Genomic DNA, 10,448 nt, shown 5'->3' on the forward strand with positions numbered 1-10,448 from the left:
CAACCATCAAATTTCTGTAGTTATAGTAATATCAGACATACTGATTTGAAACAGAAAAAGTTACAAGAGTTAAAAAAAGACATTTGGGGGAACCAGCAGTTAGTGTAATGGCTATGTCGCTGGACTCCCACATAGTCGACCGTGGTTCGTGTCCCGGACCCGGTGGCTTAAAACTCACGCCGGGTGCATGTGCGTGCGTGCCCAAGATCCCGAGAGGAGAATGGAGGAGAAGGGATTGCGGTGTGACCATCCCCCCTGGGGGGTGATTTCTCGCTTTCTGTCTCTATGTCTCTCTCTGTCTGTCTGGCGAGCGCACGCGCCCTACAGTGAAAATCTCTCCAAAAAAAAAAAAGACATTTTTAAATGGCAAGAAGATAAATTCATCAGGAAACTATAACAATTAAAAACATACATGCATCTAAAAACAGAGCCCTTAAATACACAAAGCCAAAATTGACATATTTAAAGAAAGAAATAAACAATTTAAAAATAATAACTAGAGACTTTATTACCCTAGTTTAGTTTAATAATGGATAGAAAAACTACAGAGATAACTAACAAAAAATAGTGATCTTAAACAATACCATAAACCAACTAGACCCGAAAGACATAGATAGAGCACCTATACAACAACAAAATACTTATTATTCACAAGTACTCATGGGACATTCTCCAAAATTGATTATGTACTAATTATCATAAAAAAGCTTCACTCTGCCACTGCCCACACCATGCACAGGTGCCATGACTACTATCTAGTGCTCTATATCCTCAGCTTGCCCACTCCCAGCTCACCCCTCCAGATGCATCAGAATCAGAGACATTGAGGTAAGTCAGGGGAACATAGCTACTGACTGAGTGGAGGGCAGACCACTGACAATTAGGCAACTTGCAGGTATCGGGCCATAGCCATTGCCTGTAAGCAGCCCCTACCGAGAAGAATCAGGTGAGACCATCAGGAGCCAGGAAGGAAACAGTAGGAACCTCCAGTTTGCATGGCTTCTATTTGCAAATATACAGAGGAGTCAACTGTCTGAAGTTGAGGAGGCTCTAGAGGACTTTACCCCCACCAACTCCTCCTCTGGAGTAGGAAATTAAGAGAAATGGTCCTCTCAGACTCTGAAATCCAAAGTGCACCATGGATTCCAGCATTCCTACCCACAGAAGAACAAAGAAACTGACAAGGAGCTAACACAATGTAAAGAAGCACAAGAGCAAACAGATTCAAAGAAAAAAAACATTTAGCAGAAAAAGAATGTAAAGTTTCTGTTTAAAAAAAATATTTCTCTACTTTTTACAAAACTAGAGAATTTTATAAAAATTTTATAAAAAATCAAGCACAAAATTTAAAAAATAATGGTCTTCCTACCCAACCTGCCTCAAGCTGGCAAGAGAGCTACACAGTCTTGCAAGCCAATCAGTAGGTGGAACTCCATTTACAATCAAGTCTTCATAGCTAAAAGGGAGCAGAGGAAACAAGAGAACACCCCCACCCCAACAGAGACTAAGGAATTTGAGCACCACTCCCGGACTGGCAGGCAGGGCTCCTACTGGACTCAGTCCAGAATAGTTTTCTGCTCCAAGTGATCCCACCCACATCATAGCTCTTCTGGACCTCCCAGAACTGTCTCACATACAGGCTATGCAAGTCCTGATCTAAACCAGAAGATGTGGTTGGTCACCAGCCTCACCTGGATGATTTTGCCAGGGACACACCTGGGACATAGTGCTATTCTTCCCCTATGGCACTATGGAATTTAATCTAAAAATTAGGAAGAAGTGAATACTTCTCTATATGCCTAAAAATCAACAGAGAAACACAAGAAATATGAGAAAACAGAAAAATCTATCGCTCAAAAAACCGTAATATTGAATAATTCCTCACCAACGGTGACTCAAACACAAGAAATCACAGAAATAACAAAAAAAGAGTTCAGAATTTTCAATGTAACAAAACTCAATGAGATACAGGAAAAAACAGACATCAATTCCAGGAGATGAGAAAATCATTCCATGACATGAAGGAGGAACTCCGTAAAGACATAAATACCATAAACAGAATATATTTGATTCTACATTGAACTACTGGGGGTGAAGAATACAAAATAGGAAATCAAAATCTCCCTCAAAAGTTTATTAGCAAAAAATTAGACCAGGCAGAAAAATTATCTCTTACCTTAAAGACAAAACTTCTGACTTAGTTCAAGTCTTAAAGACAAAAATTCTGACTTAGTCCAAGCCACAGTGAAATAAATAATCAAAAATAAATGAGGAAAACATACAGGAAATTCTAGACACTATTAAGAAGTCAAGTAGCAATAGAATTGGTATTCCAGAATGAAAAAATATGAATAAAGGCATATAAAATCTCTTTCATAAAGTGATATCTGAAAATTTTTCAGATCTAGAGAGACATACAGACATTAATACCCAGGAACTACAAAGGATACTAAACAGATACAACATAAGAAGATTGTATCCAAGGCACATCATAGTCCAAGTTGGTAAAAATCAAAGATAATATTCTAAAAATGACAAGAAAGAAACATCAAGTTACTTATAAAGGGTACCCCATCAGACTAACCTCAGGCCTCTCAACATAACAATGCAGGCAAAAAAAAAAAAAAATGGGAAGACATACTTAAAACTCTGAAAGAAAACAAAATTTCACCTAAGAATATTATACCCTGTAGTATTGTCTTTCAAATGGAAAGAAGAAATAAAATAATCCCCAGATAAAGAAAAACAGAAAAACTAGACGAATATAACGAAAGATCAACTTTTCAGAAAATACTTAAGGAAATACTACATCAGGAAAACAAAAGAGATAAATAGAAATAAGAGAACCCCAGTCATCTAAGAGAATGATTAATAAAATGACAGGACTAAGTCCACAAATGCTGATAATAACATTGAATGTTAATGGATTAAATGTCCCAATTTAAGGAGATGGGTTGGCTGAACAGATTTTAAAAATCAGGAATCTTATATGCTGTTTATAAAAAAACACATTATCACTGACATAGGCACACATAGACTTAATGGAAAAACATAGAAAAAGTCATTTCACAGAAATAGAAACCAAAAGGTCAGAGTGAAAACTAAACATTTTACTCTTCAAAAACTTCAAAACTACTGAAGAAATTAAGACTGAAATAAAAAGATTTATTGAAACCAACAATAAGGAACACACAACCCCCTCCATAATCTTTAGGAAACAGAGAAAGTAGTCATAAGGGAAAAATTATAGCAATTATCACTCACAAGAACAAAATAGAAAGGTGGAAAAAATATAACATAACAGCATATCTCAAGGAACTGGAAAAACTACAATAGAAACAAAGACAAAAACAAAAAATACCAGAAAAAATAACTAGAGCAGAAATAAATGAAATAGAAAATAAAAGAATTACAGTAAAAAGTCAATGAAATAAAAAACTGATTTTTGGAGAGGTAAGAAAAATTGACAAACCATTAACTAGACTAATAAAGAAAAACAGAGAAAGGAACTATTGATGGATAAATAAAATCAGTAATGAAGCAGACAATATTACAACACATATAACAGAAATATACAAAATCATGAGAGAATAAATAGTACAAGGAACTATATGCCAACAAACAAGAAAACCTGAAGAAAAGGACAAATTTCTAGACACATACAATATACCTAGAATGAACCAGCAGGAAATTGAAAGCTTGAAAGACAGATAACAAGCATTGAGATTGAATCAGTGATAGTCTGCCAACAGGAAAAGCACAAGAGCACAAGTCCTGATGGCTTCACTTCTGAAAACTCCAAAGTTTTTTTTATGGTTCATTTATTGTTTTTGTAACCCAAGTCTTTTTCATTTACTTATTTTTTTAATTTTCCCAGCATGAATACACCATGTATTAGTCCAGTTAAAGATATGATCATACATTTTATCATCAATAGATAATTTTCCATTTTATGTCTTATGAAAGTTTTGCTACTTTCTTTTTCCCCTTGATAGCCTTGCTCTCACCCTCCCCCACCTCCCACTCTCCTCCCATATTGTCTGTAATGTCCACAATTGTTCTCCATGTTTTTATACCTTCCAATCTTTTAGTTTCTTTCATAAAGTACAAACATTTTATATATACAGAGTAGGGAAACACAATGCCTCTATTTTATATTCTGGTTTGGTTTGCTTTGCTTAGCTGTAAATCTTCCATATTCACCCACTTTCTAGCAAATGCCAGAGTCTTAACTCTTTTTTTTTTAGCTGAGTAGTATTTCATAGTGTATATGCACCACACTTTCTAAATCCATTCATCTGTCCATGAACATTTGGGCAGGCTCCATGTCTTAGTAATTGTGAATAATGCAGCAATACTCATGAATGTACAAGTACTTTTCCTACTGAGTGTCTTCCTGTCTTTTGAGTAGATGCCCAGGAGTGGAATTGTTGGATCATATGGTACTTCTACTTGCAGGTCTTTGAGAAACCTCCATATTGTTCTCAACAGTGGCTGTACTAATTTACATTCCCACCAACAGTGCAGGAGAGTTTCCTTTTCTCCACAGCCTTGCCAGCACTTATTGTTTTTTATTTTTATAATCTTAGCCATTCTAACTGGGGTTAACTTTTAAAGAATTGTTGACTTCAATTCTCCTCAAACTATTTCTAAAGCTCCAAAGAAACCCTTCCAAACTCATTCTGTAAGTCCTCTATTACCTTGATATAAAAAGCAGCCAAGGACATGACAACAACAACAAAAACCAATATCCTTAATGAGTACAGACGCAAAAACCTTCAACAAGACACTGGCAAATCAAATTGAACAGCACACCAAAAAGATTCCAGACCATGGCCAGGAAGGCTTTATCCCAGGGATACAAAGATGGTTCACCATACACAAAACAATAAATGTAATAGAGCATATTAACATAAGGAAAGATATTATCCATATAATCGTAACAATTCATACAGAAAAAGGCATTAGATAAAATACAACATCCTTCCATGATCAAGACTGTCAACAAGATAGGTACAGAAAGTAGATTAATCGCCTTTTGGCCGGAACTGCCATCTTCCAGTAATTAACCAAAATTACGAACACAAAGGGAAAAAGGAGAGACACCTGATATATGTTCTCTAGGCCTTTTAGAAAACATGGAGTGGTTCCTTTGGCAACATATATGCAAATCTACAAGAAAGGTGATATTGCAGACATCAAGGGAATGGGTACTATTCAAAAAGGAATGCCCCACAAATGTTACCATGGCAAAACTGGAAGAGTCTACAATGTGACCCAGCATGCTGTTGTCATTGTTGTAAACAAGTTAAGGCCAAGATTCTTGCCAAGAGAATTATTGTGCATATTGAACATATTAACCATTGTAAGAGCAGAGATACCTTCCTAAAACATGTGAAGGAAAATGACCAGAAAAATAAAAAAGTCAAAGAGAAAGGTACCTGGGTTCAACTAAAGCACCAGTTTGCTCTACCCAGAGAAGCACACTTTGTGAGAACCAATGGGAAGGAGCCTGAGCTACTGGAACCTATTCTCTATAGATTCATGGCATGGTGAGTGTTAAAAATAAACTAATCTATGCTCTATAAACATATAAAATAAAATAAAATGTAGATTTATCAACACAAAAAAAATCCATATATGACAAACCCATAGTTAACATCATACTAAATGGGGAAAAGCTGGAAGCTTTCCCAGTAAAAACTGAAACAAGACAAGGCTGTCCACTTTCTCCACTCCTTTTCAACATAGTGCTGTAAGTCCTAGTGAATGCAGTAAGATGAATATAAAGTAGAAAGCATTCAAATTGGACAAGAAAAAGTAAAAATGTCCTTATTCCCAGATGACATGATTATATACATAGAAAATCTAAAAGATTACAAAAAAAATACTCTAGAAGTGATAAATGAATTGAATAAGGTAGCAGGATTCAAAATCAATATATAAAAATGTATAGCGTTTTTATACACCAACAATGTACAAACTGAGGCAGATTGAATAAAGCAATTTATTTATAATAGCTGTACATACACACTCACACAGAAATACACACAAACCTGGGAATAAACCTAACCAAAGAGATGAAAGACATCTACATGGAAAACTGAAAAAATAAATTAAGTATGATGTTAAAAAACTGGAAAGATGCCCCTTATCCTTGTACAGAAAGAATCAATATATCAAAATGTCAGTTCTACCCAAATTAATTTACAAATTCAATCTGATTCGAATCAGATTACTGGTACCATTCTTCACATAAATAGAAAAAGATTGTGAAATTTATCTGTAGTCATAAAAGGCTCCATATTGCCAAATCAGTACTGTGCAAAAACAATAAAGTAGGAGGCATCTCACCACCCAACTTCAAAATACATTACAAAGGTATGATAATCAAGACAGCATGGTACTGGCACACACACACACACACACACACACACACACACACAAACCATATAGAGGGTCATCCAGGTGGTGTAGTGGTTGAGCCACCTGGATCCCACATGGGAGGGTAAGTTTGATACCAGAGACTGTATATAAGGAAGATAGACTGTATATAAGGAAGTGGTGGGTGGGAGGGTCTCAAGAAAAAAATATTTAACAGATACAGAGACATGAGTTCTCTATTGAAAATTATATATATGGTAATATCTTTTATTTTGATTATCACAAACTACATGCATGCTTTGAAAAGCCATATTGTATCCTATAAAGGTGTATAATAATTAAATGTAAATAAGAAATCATAAAATAAAATTGTTTTAAATGCCTCAATAATTGTAAGATAATTGAAATTATGCAAAATATATTTTGTGGCCACAATTGAATTAAATTAAAAATTAATGCCAGAGGGAAATTTAGGAAATTCACAAATGTATAGAAATTAAACAAAATCCTATATAATAAATTATCACAGAAGAATTCATAAAGGAAAGTAGAAAATACCTTGATACAAATGAAAACAAAACCACGATGTGCTAAAATGTATGGGCAATCAGTGCTCAGATAAAAATTTATGACTGTAAAGATTAATATTCCTTTCTTTTTATAAAAGAGAGATTTTTACCGTAGAGCACATGCACTGGCCTGAGAAACAGAGAAAGACATCAATACAGAAAGCAAGAAATCACTCCCTCCAGGGGGTTGCCCACACCTCAATCTCTTCTCCTCCATTCTCCTCTCGGGTTTTGGGTATGCACACACACACATGTGCCACGTGTGAGTTTTTCTTAAGCTTCTGGGCCCGGAACTCAAACCGCAGTCAACTACATGGAAATCCAACAATATAACCATTATGCTATCTGCTGGCCCTTAAACATTTATATTCTAAAAGAAGATTGGACCCAGTCTCTGTGGTACAGTCAGTAGTATGTGGGATTGCAGAGCTGGAAGTCACATTCCAACTATGATTCAAATATCTGGTTTACCTGACCTGGGTGCATCCTAGAATCCTGGTGGAACTGGGGGAGGGCAAACATAGCTTGCCCAAGTCCCATGAAAGGTACTTCTGTTTTCTGTTTCTTCTCTCTCTCTCTTTCCTGTATGCACACATGCTCTATTATGAATTATTTTTAATTACAAAAAGAATTATCTCAAATCAATAACCTAATTTCCCACCTTAACAAAGTAGAAAAAGAAAAGCATACTAAACCTCCCTAAAAAAACATGCTTTTTGTCTTTACAGATTTACCTTTTCTAAATATTTAATACAAATGGAACCACAATAAATTGATCTTTTTTGGCTCCTTTCATTCAGTAGAATATTTTTTAAGATTTGTCTTGCTATACTATGTACTACAATAGTATCTCATTCCTTTTAATTGACAAATAATATAGATTTCATATAAATATAGCACATATTATTTACCCATTCATCAGTTTATAGACATTTGGGTTATTCTAACTTTTTAGCTATTGATAGTAATGCTGCTATGAATATTCACTTAAAAGTTTTTGGGTGTACATGTGTCATTTCCCATATATATATATATATTTATAGGAATACAATGCAGAATCTTATAATACCTGTATGCTTAACAATGTGAGGAACTTACATCTATTTTCCAAACTGATTGTACTATTTTATGTTTTTACTAGAAAAGAATGAGGGTTTCAGTCATATCATATCTTCACTAAAAATTTACATTTTTATTAATAATCTTATAATAATAAAATTCTAGGTGTAAAGTGATTGTAAGTTTGATTTGCATTTTCCTAATGACTAATATCTTAAACATCTTTTTATATAGACCATTTTTTTATATTTTCATTAAAGAAATGTCTATTTAAATACTTTTCCCATTTATAAATTATTAATTACATTTTTAGAGAGTTGTAAGAGTTCTAGATATAAATATCTTATCATAATATTATTTACAATATTTTTCTCAGGTGGCAAAGTTTATTTATATTCTGTGTATGATATTAGCTAGAGGTTTTCAGTTAAAGTAGTTTAATTTATCTGATTTTTGTCACTTTTATTTTTGGTGTCATATCTAAAAAACAATTTCCTAATCCAAGAATATGAAGCTTTACTTCTAAGGGTTTCACAGTTTTTTCTCTTATATTTCAATCTGATCTATTTTAATAAAATTGTTTATGGAGTGAGATAGGGTTCAAGTTTCATTGTTGTATATGCACATATTAATTTGTCCTAGTACCCCTTTGAATTGTATTGGCAGCCTTGTCAAAAATCAATTTGCCATAAATATATGAGTTTATTTCTGGGCTTATTTATTACTGTGACCCCTTTCATGCAGAATGTGTACCTAGAATAAAAATGAATTCAAGGTATGTTAACATTCGACATATCTTTCTAGGGCTATGTATTTCATCCTCAAAAGACAAAGATCATGATAAAATTATTACAACAATTTAATGGAAGTTCTACTTGAGAATGACATCTGACTGGGTCTCTCAAACAGTGCTTTAAAAAGTTAGATGAAAATATAGTACTCCAGACAAAATATAGATTTCCCAGTAGGACTTTTTATTTAAAAGAAATTTTATTTAGTTTATTTTTCTTAAATGGATCTTATTTTTAGGGCAGTTTTAGGTTATCAGCAAATTTAAATGGAAGGTACAGAGATTTTCCATATACTCCCTTATCCCATATACGCATAGCCTCCCCCACTATCAACATCCAGTATCAGAGTAGTACCTTTGTTATTATCAGTGAACTTATATTTGACAGATCATTATCTTCCAGAGTCCACAATTTACATTAGAGTTTATTCTTACTGTTGTATATTTTATATGAGTTTTGACAAATATATAATACCTTGTACCTACCATTATAGTATCATACAGCATAGTTTCACTGACCTAAAAATCTTCCGTGCTCCACCTATTCATCCTTCCCTCTTTCTTCCTCCCTAACCCATGGCAACCACTGATCCTTCTAAATGTCTTCACAGTTTTGCCTTCTATAGAAAGTCACATAGTTGGAATCATGCAGTACGTAGAATTTTCACATTGGCCTCTTTCACTTAGTATTGTGCATTTAGGAGTCCTTCATATCTTTTCATAGCTTTATAACCCAATTCTTTCCAATATAATATTCCATTCTCTGTATGTATCACTGTTTATTTATCCATTCACCTACCAACAAATATTGTTTTCCACATTTGAAAAATACAAATAAAGCTGTTACAATCATGCATGAGCAAGCTTTCTTTTCTTTTCTTTTCTTTTCTTTTCTTTTTTTTTCTTTTTTTTTTTAGAGAAGAGAGATTTTTGCTGTAAGGTGCATGCACTCACTGGAGAGACAGAGAGAAACAGAAAGACAGAAAAATCAAGAAATCACCCCACAAGGGAGATAGCCACACTGCAATCCCTTCTCCTCCTATCTCCTTTTGGGATTTTGGGCACGTATACACATGCACCTGGCATAAGTTTGAAGGTACTGGGTTCAGAACTCAAAGGGCCATTGACTAGGTGAAAGTCCAGCATCGTAACCATTATGCCATTTGCTGGTCCCATGTGCAGATTTTCATGTGGACACAAGTGTTCAACACATGTGAGTAAACACCGAGGTACATGATTGTTTAATCACATAGGAAAAGTACATTTAATTTAATGTAAAACTGCCAGGGTTGTTTTAATATAAAAGGGAAGCCATAAGATTAGACAGAAAAATAAGGCTGCCTAAAGAACAGATATTAGGAAGGCCAAATGTATCAACTATAAATCGCATTGTGAAAGGCAAGGATTCAAACTCTAGAGAGTTTTAAGGGATAGAGAGTTGTAACTTCAGACTTTTCCACATGAGTGTTGTTGGTCATTTATGAAAATAGAAGACTTCCCTGGCCAGCATCCACCACATCAGACCCACTGAATAAAAAAAGAAAGAGAAAGAAAGGAAGGAAGGAAGGAAGAGAAGGAGGGAGGAAGGGAGGGAGGGAGGAAGGGAGGGAGGGAGGGAGGGAAGGAGGGAAGAAGGACGAGAAAGA

At 34.5% G+C, this 10,448-nt stretch overlaps 1 pseudogene; it reads left to right on the forward strand.

Moving 5' to 3' along the window:
* The first annotated feature begins 5,080 nt into the window (after nucleotides 1-5,080).
* LOC106735968 (60S ribosomal protein L21 pseudogene) overlaps nucleotides 5,081-10,448 on the forward strand; it is a 6,312-nt pseudogene continuing 944 nt past the window's right edge.

The sequence above is a fragment of the Tupaia chinensis genome, unplaced genomic scaffold, assembly GCF_000334495.1.
Source record: "Tupaia chinensis unplaced genomic scaffold, TupChi_1.0 Scaffold000597_1, whole genome shotgun sequence".
Lineage (NCBI taxonomy): Eukaryota > Metazoa > Chordata > Mammalia > Scandentia > Tupaiidae > Tupaia > Tupaia belangeri.